Source organism: Vicugna pacos, chromosome 11 (genome assembly GCF_048564905.1).
Source record: "Vicugna pacos chromosome 11, VicPac4, whole genome shotgun sequence".
Taxonomy (NCBI): domain Eukaryota; kingdom Metazoa; phylum Chordata; class Mammalia; order Artiodactyla; family Camelidae; genus Vicugna; species Vicugna pacos.
The window spans coordinates 85,844,165-85,857,112 of NC_132997.1; the positions used below are offsets into that span (position 1 = coordinate 85,844,165).

The window sequence follows — 12,948 nt, forward strand, 5'->3', positions numbered from 1 at the left end:
TACCTCCATTAGAATGAATAAACCTAATGACCTCCCCCACCCAGAAGGAAGGAAAGAAGGAAGGAAAGAAAGAGGTGTCTGTATCAAAATAATTAGAAGAAAAAGAGAGAAAGAGAGAAAAAAAGATGCCTGTATCAGTACAATTAGACAGACTATCCATCAGCTGCTGCTGGTGGAGATTCCCACTTGGAAGGGAAGCCTTGGCAGACTTCCTGTTCGGTGCTGGGGTCCATACTCGATGTGTGACATGCTCACCTCATTGGTTCACCACCTCCTGTAGGTGGTATCGTTCCCATTTCATAGGTGAATAATGTGCCTCTGGGCTATTGAAACAGCTCGGCCTCGGCAGCATAGCTGGGAGGAGGTGGGGCTAGAAGTTGAGTCCTGATCAGTAGGTCACTACAGCCTGCTGCATGATGGAGAATTCTTGGGTGTTGTGAAAACCTTCCAACACTCCTTCAAATCTTGGGGGTGTCCCTTGTGCAGGTAGGATTGAACAGGAATATAACTCTGCTCTATAGCTTTAGAATGACCCAGACCCTTCTGAACTTGAGCATTTGATCCTGGAGGAAACCCATCTTCTCCTGGCCCTAAGCTCTTCGTCTGGTTGGTAAAAGAAGACAGCATTCAGGGAAGAGCCCAGCAGCGGCATTAGAGTGGCCGGGACTTGACACCCACCCTCTGCCCTCCACTGAGGGAGCTGCCTCTTGGGGAGATGAGCTTGGAAACTAGGCAAAGCCAAGTGTTCCTCCAGCCATGAGATGACCCACAAGATGGAAAGGCGGGGGTGGGGGGAGCCCTCATCTTCCTCATTTCATCTTTTCCCATGTCTAAAGTGGGCTCCTGTGAGACCAAGGGGACTAGCTCTTATGTTCCCTCTCTGTGGCTTTCATAGTTGGAGGCTTTTAGGACCTCCTCTGTGTAGAGAGAAGGAACCCCAATCTAACTCTTGGAAAGAGCCAGGCTTGGGCCGGATTTACCGTGAGCCTTCCTGGAGGACCAAGGCTGGGGAAAGTGCTGCTTAATTCCAGGGCGTCTGAGAGGTACGGGGAGGGGTTGAGGCAGAAATTTGAGACTGGAAGCTCCCACGCCCTTCTGTGGCCACAGCCTTAGGTGAATCCAACTACAGGCCCTGATGCCCTGTGGACCAATCCCCAAGACCCTTTTAGGGCGTCTGCGCATTCGAAGCAGTTTTTATAATAATACCAAGAAGTTATTTGCCTTTCCCACTGTCATTATCTCACATGTGTCCAATGGAGTTTTCCAAATGCTCTAAGACATGAGATCACTCCAACAGCTAATGGCATGTGTGCTTGCAGATTCTTGATTTTAAAATGTCCCACTTTTAATCTGGGAGAGGAGCGAGGTAGCAGAATACACTTTTAATTTCAAGTTTCTGGTATGAAAAGGATGAGCTGGCGTGTCAGAGGAGAAGAAACAACCCTGCACCCCTGTGCCCGTCGTTCCCTGGTGTGCTTGTTTTGTTGGCTTTATCAGAACTGCTTCAGGGACTCACTGGAGGCTAGGAAGAGAGTGACACGGTGCACGGCCTGCTGGTGATGCTGGCTGGATCGGTCTGGCCTCCAGGTGTCCCCACGGACTTGGGAAGGATGTGAGGGCCGAGGTGCCCTCTGGCTGGACCTTCCTGTCCTGGGATCCAGCAGGGAGTCTCCCCTCTCTGACACTGGTGGTCCCTCTCTTTCAGTTTTCGGTCTTGGTTGAACCGTAGTCAGACAGACAGGGAAAGGGTAAGCCATGTGGCTTCAGGCTGGCTTCTGTATCAGCCCTCAGGGGCTGGTGGTAAAGGCTTTGAAACGGAGCCAGAGGAGCTCTGGCGGCTTTTCTCCCAGTCAGAATGCTTCCACTTTCAGTTGTGAAAGAAAAACCAGGAAGTGAAGTCCCCGAGCACGTTAGAAGCCGGTCATGGCCTGACTCCTGACTCGGGGCTGTTGAGACAGGGGCTGACGGCTCAGAACTGGGGACCTTCGGCCTGCAGGGATGCTCTGAAGCCCCCCTGTCCCTGGAGGAACCAGGGGTGAGAGGAGAGGACAGGGGCTCACGTGCCAGGAAGAATTCTGAGCCAGGAGGCCCCATTCGCTGGAAGCACTGAGAGATGCGAGGCCCTGGCAGGGTAAGGGGGATATCTGGAAGGGGTGTTTCACCAGGGGTCTCATGGGCGTGGGGCAGAGACCCGGTTGGGGGGCATTTGGACCCCCGACTCTGGCGAATCTGGAGCTTGCTGTGTCCCAGGCACGTGTCAGTGCTCTTTTCCACCCTGGTCTTTAAGGGGCTCCTTTGAACCCTCCTCACCAGGAGGGGCGATGGGAAGGAGGACTGTGAGGTGTGGATTGTATTTCCTTTCTCCTGCTTCTCCTGGAGGAGGGGAAACACCATCCAGACCCCCTTCTATGGGCTTGAGCCTCTGCCATGGCTCCCCTATTAGGCAGGAGGTTGCCCTCAAATTTCCTGATGGATTTTGAGTCCTTCCCAGGGGAAGAGCTGCCAGGTGAGTAGTGGACGGAATGGTTTCTGGATGGAGTTGGATCTGTTTAGAGGGCAGGGCCACAAGCTGAACATAAGATGAACTTCCAAGGACCTTCAAGGAGAGAGCGTTGGGAAGGGGCTCAGATTTGGACTGGCCACCTTCTGTGGGCATCTGTCTTTGTGGTGGTTTGAAAAGGGGGATCGAATCTATAGCTCCAGCTTGTAGAAAATCAGTATTCTCTAATACCGAGGCAGTCTCAACAAAAAAAAAAAAAAAAGAAAAGAAAAGAAATTGAACTAAATTTAATTTAAAAATAAAAGATTAGTTCAGTTAAAAAAAAAAGGAGTAATTGGTTTTGCTTGATTTCTCCCTCTGAATTCCAGCATGGGAGTTACTTTGTGGTTGTTCCCTCCAATGGACAAGCATTTGAGGTGAATGCAGAATAGTCTTGGGAGAGGCATACTGAAAATCTTGTAGGCATCACTTGCGTGCTTCCCATAATAAAAGGAACAAAAACTGAAATAAAATAAGGGTCACGAATACTTATAAAAAAGGCAGGCAATATAGCTGAGTAAACCAGGTGATATATAGTAAGATGCCAAAGGCGGGGACCCTGGCAAAGTGCAAGGCAGGCACACCCCATATAAACATATTCCAATTAATATTTTTTTAACCAACATTATCCAGATGAAACAGACTACTTCAGCCAAGCATTTGTTGAGGTCCTGACCTAAAATAGTTTTTTTCTCCCAGGTTTTATTTTAACACTTTGGGGACAAAGACACCTAAAATAGTATCAGTGTATCATTGAGTGCCTGAGCACTAGTGGGTGCCACAGATGCTAAAGGGAGGAGGCTGGGGCTCAGGGAAGGAGAGAGGGTCAGGCAACAAAGGGAGAGAGGAAAGAGGAAGTCAGTTAAGCACCAGCTCATAGTGGGTACGTTTACATTTCATTAAGTCAATCTTAGGAGGTAGATGGTTGAGAGAGTAGGCTCAGAGAGGTGAAGCAACTTTCCCAAGATCACAAAGCAGCCAGTTACCAACTGGAATTGAAGCTGCAGTCAGTGTGTTGCAAAAAAGCCGCGTTCCATCCAGTCGTGTGTAGAGTTCAGCCTTTCTTCAGATTTCCTTGAAATTTTCAGTTGTAATAAGATTCTTGTGTATGGTGAGCTGGGCAGATACTGACTTCGTATATTCATTAGGGACTTTTCAGGTTGACTTTTTTCTAGAACTGCAAATACTGCAGCTGCCATTCATTGAATATTTACTGGGGAGGGGGGACAATGCTGTGCTTGCTGTTTTATCTTTTATCTTTTGATCTTCGAAACAGTCCTACGAGGCAGGTACGTTTTTTCATAGATAGGGAAACCAAGGCTTAGAAACAAAGAAACTGAACCAGGTACAAAGGATTGGAGCTGGAATTTGAACTCTGGTTCATTTAGTTCTGCAGACAAACTGTGCCTTGTTTTTTGATGAGTCTAGTTTAGTGCATGGACTAAAGCCATTTTCTTCTGAAAATGCATAGAAATGGAAAGCTCTCGACCTGTGGCTGTCAGGGTGTGGGAGGAAAGACAAAAGAGGCAGTGACTGCTTACTGGGTAGGAGGTTTCCTTGGGGGTGTCGTGGCAGTATTTTGAAACTAGATAGAGGTGGTGGTTGCACAACATTGTGAATGTACTAAATGCCACTGAATTGTTCACTTTAAAATCGTTAATTTTATGTTATGTGAATTGCACCTCAAAAAACCAAACCAAACCCTCCCACTTTTAGGCAGGTGAATTCCCAAACCAGGATTTGGCAATTTTTTAGAAATCAGGAATGAGGTTTCTGTTTCTGTCTGTCTCATAGGACTGGCAAGCAGAGGAACTGACCCTCCTTTGGGGTGCGGCCTCAGGTGACTCTTGTATCTTGGTGGCACCCTGTGAGGGTGACATATCCCCAGCAGCCCTGAGGTCAGCCATCACTGCTTTAACCTCACTCTGCTATAAATGCATGTAGGTCTGTTTCTCCCCTACATGACCGTGCATCCTGAGATCAGAAATGGCCTCTCTCGTTCTTCCCCCGGCAGAGGGCCTGGTACTCCCCAGGCTCTTAATTCATGCTTTTTGGATAAATACAAGCCTTAGAGTTTGGAAGGTCAGGCAGCCCTTGTACTGCTGTGGCCACGGTATCCTCCCTCTTTGGGGGAGCAGATAGTAGATCTCTGGGTCTCCACGGGCCATTCTACTGTAAGGGTTGTGAGGTTGTGAGTGACTTGGGGCAGATTCGGGGGGTCGGTAGGGTTGAGGGAGAGAGCAGGGTAAGAGCTCAGAGGTGGACCAGGCAGTCCCCAACTAGAAATTCTCTATTTAAAGAGAAAGGAGTGAAGACCTTTGCGTGTGAATTGAAGGGCAGTTGCAGCATGAAGACCATGATCATCTCTTCTCTTTTGGGACGTCTCAGAATAGAACATCTGATGTTGACAAGAGTTAGGAACTGAGGCAGGCAGAAGAGGGAAAAGGGAGCCAGTCTTCACCGAGGACTGCCCATGTACCAGACAGAGGACTGGAAGGTCCTCTCCATAGCATCCCTTTTAAGTTGGGATAATCACCTGCCCCTTCTTGTGTGCAGTTGAGGGCAATTGATGCTTAGTGACATTAGGTGACTATTCCCGAGGCCACATGGTAAGTGGTAGAGCTGTTGCTCTGGTACCTGGAAAGACCATGGCCTTAAAGGTTTGCCACTAGAAATGAGACTATTAGCAATAAAGCTTGTTGTTTGCAGGTTGAATCTGGTGACCCCTGACCATTGGCCCGACCAGGTAGTGCAAGAGCTGATTCTGCAGAAACGCCTCTTTCACAACCTCTTGCATCACCCTGTCTTTATCCCGGCACAGGTGACGGGGTCCTAGCCCATTGTCCAGCCTATCTTTATACAGGCTGTCTTATCAGCTCCAGTGGCTGGTACTGGTTCTCCCCACCTCAGCTCTCACAATTCACTTGGTCAGCAGTAGGCTTGGGGAGTCTTTGGGGCTGTTTCCTGAGACAAGGATTTCCTCAGGGTAGAGCTGCTGGACTGTGAGTCATTGGAAGCACAGTCGTAGATCAAGGTTGACTAAGTCCACCTGAGATCAGTGGAATTTGTCATAGTCTCACCAGCCTATGAGTGGCTCAGCAACCATCCTACACGCTATCTTCATGGACTGAGTTGAGAGACTTTTGGCATTTGACTTGATGAGGGCTTTCTTGATAAATGTCATCCAGCTCAACTGGCCAAGGCCTGGCGCCCCAAGATTCCCTGGTGTTTAGCAACTGAACGTCTCCACTGGTGCTGTGTCTACACCAGGGCCCAGGGGCTCTCTTATTTGGCCTTCTTGGAGGCTCTTCTTCCCCCTTTCAACTAAAGATGGATCCTCTACCTCCATCAGGCCTCTTCGCCATTTCCCCTCCCCAGATGTCCCGCTTTGGTGCCTCTAATCATACTCCACGTCCCATCCTGCATCTGGGCATTCCTCCTCCTCTCTTACACTTAGGTTTGTCCAACCTTGTGTGGTGGCTGTTCTCTCTGAGGAAAAGTGGATGGAGAGACACAGACAACAATTGAGAAAGATGGTTTGGTGACAGTGACCCTGGTTGGAATCAGTCATAATTGGTTGCAATCACCAGCCGTTGGCTTCATTGGCAGAGTGATCATCCTTGACTGACCCTGGACACGAGACTATTGTCAATCAGTCAGGGAATCAAGGGCCACACATCCCTGAGGGCCTAGTGCTCCTTAGAGCCGCCTTCATCCACTCCAGCCTACACTAGCCTCTCCCTTCTCCAGATTCATTAGCTCATCCCACACACTGAATCCTTCTATAAGTGATTTTAGTGTTTGATGGACCCATATGTCCCCAGAGGCAGGAGCTGTGTCTTTTAAGTGTTTGGCCATCTGCACACAGCACAGTTTTGGGCAAATACTGAGTCCAGGATCTTTGTTTGCCTTCTTCAAAGTTAATTATACATAAATTTAAAGTGCAGGGGTAAATGTACCTCTTGCCACACACACTTCTCCAATCCGGCAGATGCTTTCAAAGCTAGAGTGCATCCCACAGAGCATTTGTTTCCTGCCTCGGCAACTGGCTGTGAACTCTGAGTGTGCTCTCCCCACACTCATGCACTGCCTGGCACGTGTAAGTGCTCACATGTTCCAGTGCTTGCAGAGTGAGGGAACCTTGACCTTGTTCACGTTGGGCTGCTTGGCGTGAGGCCCCAGCTGTGGCACTTTGGAGGGGCCTCAGCACCTCCCTCCACCCACCTTGTGTATAAGAGCACATGGCAGTGACTTTGCTTGTGGGACTGAATTTTGCAAACTGTTTCCTCTGCCAGACTTCCCTCCCTAGTTGCTGTTCTCTGAACTTGTGCCAAGGGTGAGCGAAAGGGGAGGGTGACTCATTGGCACTCGGTGGGTTCCCGCTGTATCTCAGGCTTGGTGCTGGGCTAAGACAGCCTCTGCCTGGGAATGCTCACAGCCCAAGTTGTCCACTGAGCCCCAGGAACCCCCGAGACCCGATCCCAGGGAAAGAGCTGATCTGACTCCTACAGCTTTCCCTGTGCAATTCAGCAGCGAAGAGATCACTGGTGGGTACACATTGAAGCCCTGAGGATTTATTTACGGTGTGTTTGCAGACGGCAAGCCCAGCCCACCCTCTCTCTGCCAGCCGCCTTACGCACTGGAACTGTTGGATGCAGCTTAGCAATTGGGCTAGGAAAAAGCCAGATGTGGGAGCTTAGTATCGCTTTCCTGTTTTAATTATTTAAGCACTCACGGAATCTTTCCACGGTGTGGAAATAACTCCTTCACCACCTTCAGGGTTTTAACAGGGATCCCCTTTGGTAATACTGTATTCCTGCTTAGCCCTGCATGAGTGACCCTGTGGAGGTGATAAGGAGGCCCTTTCCCATCTGCCTGGGGACATCCCGTGGGGTGTGTCTTCAGAGTATGCAAGGTGCCAGGCCCCGTGATGAGGAGAGCCACCAGGCCTGGGAACCTGGCCCTTCTTGGTGGAAAAGGCTAATGCAATCTAGTACCCTGAGCACCCGGTGCTGGAGAGTGCTGGGACGTTATCTGCAGGCTCACAGGTCATGAGCTTACACCAGCCTCTGTTTTATATATTCTGAATGTTGAAAGACACGCTTTTGGGTCGCCTTTGGCCCCGTGACCCAACCTTCACCTTCAGTTTCTTATCTGCTAAGGGAATGAATGAAAAACACTTCTACCACCCAAGCTGCTGTCCAGACAGGCTGGTGATGTGGAATGTAGCTTTGGTGGTGGGAGAGGCTTTGTTCTCAGGTGTAGCCACGTGAAATGCCACCAACCGAGGTGGTGGAAGTGTCTAAGTCAGCTGCCTGAGTTGGAGATGGGAAAATTTGGAGTTGTTCGTTTTCACTTTTTTAAAAAAATTCATGTTTCAGATTCAGTGATACCCCGCTCAAGCATTCCCTTCTCAATGAGACCTACTTTAACCTCCCTGATCAAAACTCACCCCCCTGCTCTACCCTCAGTCCTCTTGCCCTCCTGTAGTTTTTATTCCACAGTGTTCTGTAGTCTAAATTATTGTTCAAGCTTGTCGTCAGACTCGACAATAAAATGCAGTTCCATAAGGTGGGATTTCACGGCTGTTGCCCCAGCATCTGAAATGATGCCATTAATATACAGTCAAGCCTTCAATTACCTTTAGCTGATGGTTGAATACTCAAAACTTTCTGGAAAAATCCATTCATGATTTCTCCTCTTCCATCTGTCTTTTCTGATGAAGATAATTCTTTTAGAAACACAAACGCATATATTGTCCAAGCGTTTTTTTTTTTCCCCTTTCTACTTGGTAAAATAGCACATAGCTCTTTCCATATCAGTATATACAGGTTTGCTTTATTCTCCTTAATACCTGCCAAGAATTCCATTGTGTGGGAGTGCTATCATTTATTTGGTTACTCTCCTATTAAAGAAGGCTTTCCCGGCCTCTGGAGTTATCAGCAACCCTACAGATTTAATGATGATGAACATAATAGCTAATATTTGAGCCTTTACGCATCAGACATTGTTCTAAGCACCATACAGGTACATTAACTCCCGTCACCATGGTGACAGCCTTAGGAGGGAGATACTATTATTGCCATTTCACAGATGAGAAACCGCACGTCGGTTATCCACCCCAGGTCACAAGCTGACCACAGACAGAGACTGAGCGCAAGTCGTCTGGCTCAGAATCCGCATTCCTAATCCATGCCTCACACAGCCACTTAAAGGGATGCCCTTTATTGATCTGATATCTTCCTACAGGATAAATTACTCATAGAGTCATTAGGTCAGAGGGCACAAATTTTAAATTGTAGTAGCAGGTTATGGGCACACCCTTGAGGAGTCTGCACCAAATGTACGTCTCTGGGATTAGCAGTGCATTTTGCACTGTTCCCTCATTGCTAAGCTAAAAGATGGGAAAGAGGCATTTCATTTAAATTTTCATTTTTAAAAATCGTAAGTGAAGTTGAATGCCTTTCCCTGTTTTTAAGGAACCTGTTTGTTTTGCTGTGGACTTTCTAGTCATGCCTTTTGCCCTTTGTTTGACTGGGTTCTGTTTGGTTTTTCACTGACTTCTAAGCATTCCAGCCGGAAATGAGCTCTGTGCCTGTCTGGGCGTGGTACCTTTTCCAGTTTATCTTTGACTTTGTCTCTGACATCTTTCTGCAGGGCAAAAAAAACCTTTCTAAATTTTATGTAATCCAGGTTGCCAACATTTTTCTTACATAACTTTTAGGTTTTGTGTCTGTTTTGAGTCTTCCCCATGCCAAGATTATTTTTAAAATTCTTCCATACTTTTTATCCTGAAATAATCTCATAGTTTTCAGTATTTTATATTTAGTCCTTTATCCATCTTCAATATATTTTTGTTGCAGGAATAAGACAGTAATTAGCTTGAGGTTTTCTCTCTGAAGGGCTGGCCGGTTGTCACAACGCATTGATTGTAAGTGGGGGAAAAAGCCTATCTTGATTGAGACTGGACCAAGTTAGTAAATGATTAATAGCAGCCCTTGGAGTATTTCAGGATTATCTCACTACACAGATATGTCCACTGTTGACCAATAGAAACCTTTCAGAGCTGCAGAATAAGCAAATTTGGGAATGTTTACCTCTCTGCCAGTCAATTTCTGTTATTTTTTTCAAAAAAAAATTCTGTTTTTGTAAGTTTTGTTTTTTAAGGCGAGCTTTAACTTTTTAGTTCCCAGTAAAATCTTGTTGGTCTTTATTAGGATTGCATTAAATGTCTAGGTATATTTAGGGAGAGAGGACCCCTTGGCTATTTCAAGTATGTCTCTCCATTTTTCAAGCCTTCTTGTGGCCCTCAGATCTAAAGTTTTTAAAAGTAGGTTTTACACATTTATTCTTAGATATACTGTTGTAAATAGTACCTTTTCCATTGTTTTCAAATTAGTTATTTGCATAAAATATAGGAAAAATGTTGACTGTCCGGCTACTGATTTGGTAACTGCCCACCTTACTGAACTGTCTCATGGTTTCTGATTGCCTTTTATTCCTTCAGAGGGTTTTTAGAATTTCCCTCTCAGCTTTTTTTTTTTTTTATTGGGAAATACGACAGCAACTATGACAACAAATTTTATTTTGGATATAACTGAATTTTGGCCCTTTTGATCTTTGAATCATTTAGAGTAGTGTGGGTAGCTGAGATTTACCTTCCTTAGGAATCAGTGCTTTTCCATTTCAGCCTTTTTTCTGACTAAGTTTTGTGAAACAGATTGTTGTCTGACATGACGTTATTTTTTATTTCTTAGTGGAAAAAAATGATATTTGCTGCAGAAGAGTAAACCAGTGTAAGAAAAGGTGAAAACTCTTTAGCTCTAGGGCTCTGAGGAAATTGGACAAAGGATCTTGCAGTAGAACACGTATCTGGTTCATGTTCATTGCAATTTTAAGGAAGAGGTTGTCAGATCCTTCCAGGTGTGCTCATGAAGCTATTGGTGTGTGATGTCCCGTTGACCTTCTGCCGTTACTTTGGGATTTATCTATATATACTAACTATGCATTTAAGGAATGAAGTGGAGACCTCCTAAGTTGAGGGTGGCAGAAATTTAGGGAAAATAACAGTGGAGGCTAGGTTAGAATTTAAAGCCCAACCAAGAAAGCAGAGCTTTCATTTACAGCCTCCTAAATAACCCCAGGACCCTTTGGAGTCATTAAGAGCTGTGAAGACTTGTGAGACAGTCTCTAGGAGAAAGTAGGTAATTCAGTATGGAAGAGTAAATTAACTAATTGGGTGTAAGAACTTGGGGACCCTGGTCTCCCATTTAATGAGCTTTCCATCACCACAAAATGAGCCCATACTTGCAAGAGAACAGAGAAACCAATTAAATCCAAATGAGTGTGCCATTTTCTAGAAGGCAGATTTTTTTTTAAAAAAAAGCTTATAATTGCAATAAATCTCATTATTGCATAGAAAGTAATTAGTTCTTCAAGCCTAAAAGCAAAGATAATTTGTCTTATTGTCCTTTGAATTCCAGAAACCCAGGGTAACAGAATTATGTATTTCTAGGCTGGACTTTTTGCCCACTTACCACTATAGATGACTTTGTTTGGTAAGATCCATCCTGTTGATTCCTCCAAGCTTCGAGGAGCAGACTGATCCTGACTGGTTTTTGATGTGTGTTAGAAATACATCCTTTCACCTTCCATCCTCCCTAACCCCATACCTTGCCAAAATACTGATTGGAAGTCCCTACCTCAGTGTCCAAAGTGGCTTTGGGGAGTTCGGGGGTGGGAGAGTTTTACTAAGGGAAAAATGGGTTCAGCTGAGATTATTTAGAACAGATCATTCTTTTTTAAAAAAAAAGTACTTATTTTTAAAGGAGGTCCTGGGGATTGAACCCAGGACCTCATGCATGCTAAGCATGTGCTCTACCACTGAGCTATACTCTCCCCTCCGAACAGATAATTCTGAATGAGAAAACTGGTCATTTATTCAACAACCACTCATCAAACGTTTACGATGTGCCAGGCATGGAGCAGGAATTACAGACATAGTAGTGAACAAAACAAAAACCCCTGTTCCAATTAAATCATCAGTTCAGGAGAGGCAATGGACGAAAAGGGACCAGCACTATTTCAGACAGTGAACGTGGAGAAGAGAAGGCAGATCCGTGCTGGTGATTGAGGTGAAAAGGGCCATAGCAAATAGGGTGATTAGAGAGAGCCTCTGAGGAAAATGATATTTGAGTTGAGATCTGACCCATGAGCATTACATAACCATTACAGACCTGGGGAACAGTGTTTCAGGCAAAAAAGAGGAGCAACTACAGAGACTCTTAGATGGGAGTGGACTTGTGGTTGAAAAGCAGAATACATGTATGAAAAATAAAATCTTTTAAATGAAAGGTTTTCAAAAGAAAAATTATTTATCAGTTATAGGTTTATTCTGAAAGATTCATAGCAATAAAGATAGTTGACCAAAAACTTGAACGTTAGAATAGGATGGGGTCATTGAGGGACTTTATCTGAAGAAAAAGAGATTTAATGAAGACATGCTGTCCTAAATCTTCAAAGCCAAAGATGGGGTGGTCATAACCTAGATACCAAGGCTGGTCCAAGAAGCTTTCAACCAAATATGGAGGCAGAGGGTGTTCAGCTAGCTTGGGAATTAAACATGTTAGGAGCCAGATGAGTGATGTTGGCTATGGCCATCCATACCATGGAGGGAGGGAGGGCGGCCCTGGAGTGAACTGGGGGAAGGGCTGAGGACAGATGGGCATCCTGGGCTATGGAGTTGAGGGATGGCACTATTACCACATCAGAAAGTGGAGGAAGCTTTCCACTTGGGGCCATCCTGTGGCTTGTTTAGCCATCTGTAGATGACCTCAGACAGGAACTCCCACAAACAACTTGACACAACTCTCTTTCCTCTTTTCTTTACCGTAATTGCACCCCTCCCTAATCTCTTCTTTCCCAACTGGGAGTGATGTTAAGAGGAAATGTCATCACGCCAACAGCTTGCAGGGGGTTCTGTGGAATAACTGAACCAAAATTGGAATTTGAGTGACATAAGACATGTGATGAAAAAGATGGTGGCTTTGTTTATTTGAACACATCTGGAAGTGCTGATGGATTCTAAAGTTTAGAATGATAACTAGAACTTCCCAGTCCAGTCCACACAGAACTTCCATAGACATTTTGTCACAGAAGAAATAGAAATGAGCACATGAAAAGCACATGAAAAGATGCTCAACATCGTTAGTCATTGGGGAAATGCAAAATCAAAACCAAAATGAGATGACATGTCACACCCATTAGAATGGCTGTTATCAAAAAAAGAAACAATAGCAAGTAAAGTAAAGAGGTAAAGATATCAGAATCCTCTGTTGCTCATCAGCATGTAAAATGATGCAGCCAGCGTGGAAAACAGTTTGATGGCTTTTCACAAATTTAAATGTAAA

The 12,948-nt window shown here is 45.5% G+C and overlaps 1 protein-coding gene across 5 annotated transcripts in view; it reads left to right on the forward strand.

Annotated features, from left to right (window-relative positions):
* The window catches only part of ACSL5 (acyl-CoA synthetase long chain family member 5), a 56,727-nt gene that overhangs the window by 16,077 nt on the left and 27,702 nt on the right, over window positions 1–12,948 (forward strand). Inside the window, exon 1 of one of the 5 annotated variants that reach the window (XM_072971880.1) lies at window positions 1,885–2,131. The exons of the other annotated variants lie outside the window; for them this stretch is intronic. The gene's annotated coding sequence lies outside the window, so the exon portion shown is untranslated. Of the gene's footprint in view, window positions 1–1,884; window positions 2,132–12,948 lie in introns of those variants that run through there. 5 annotated transcript variants of the gene reach the window in all.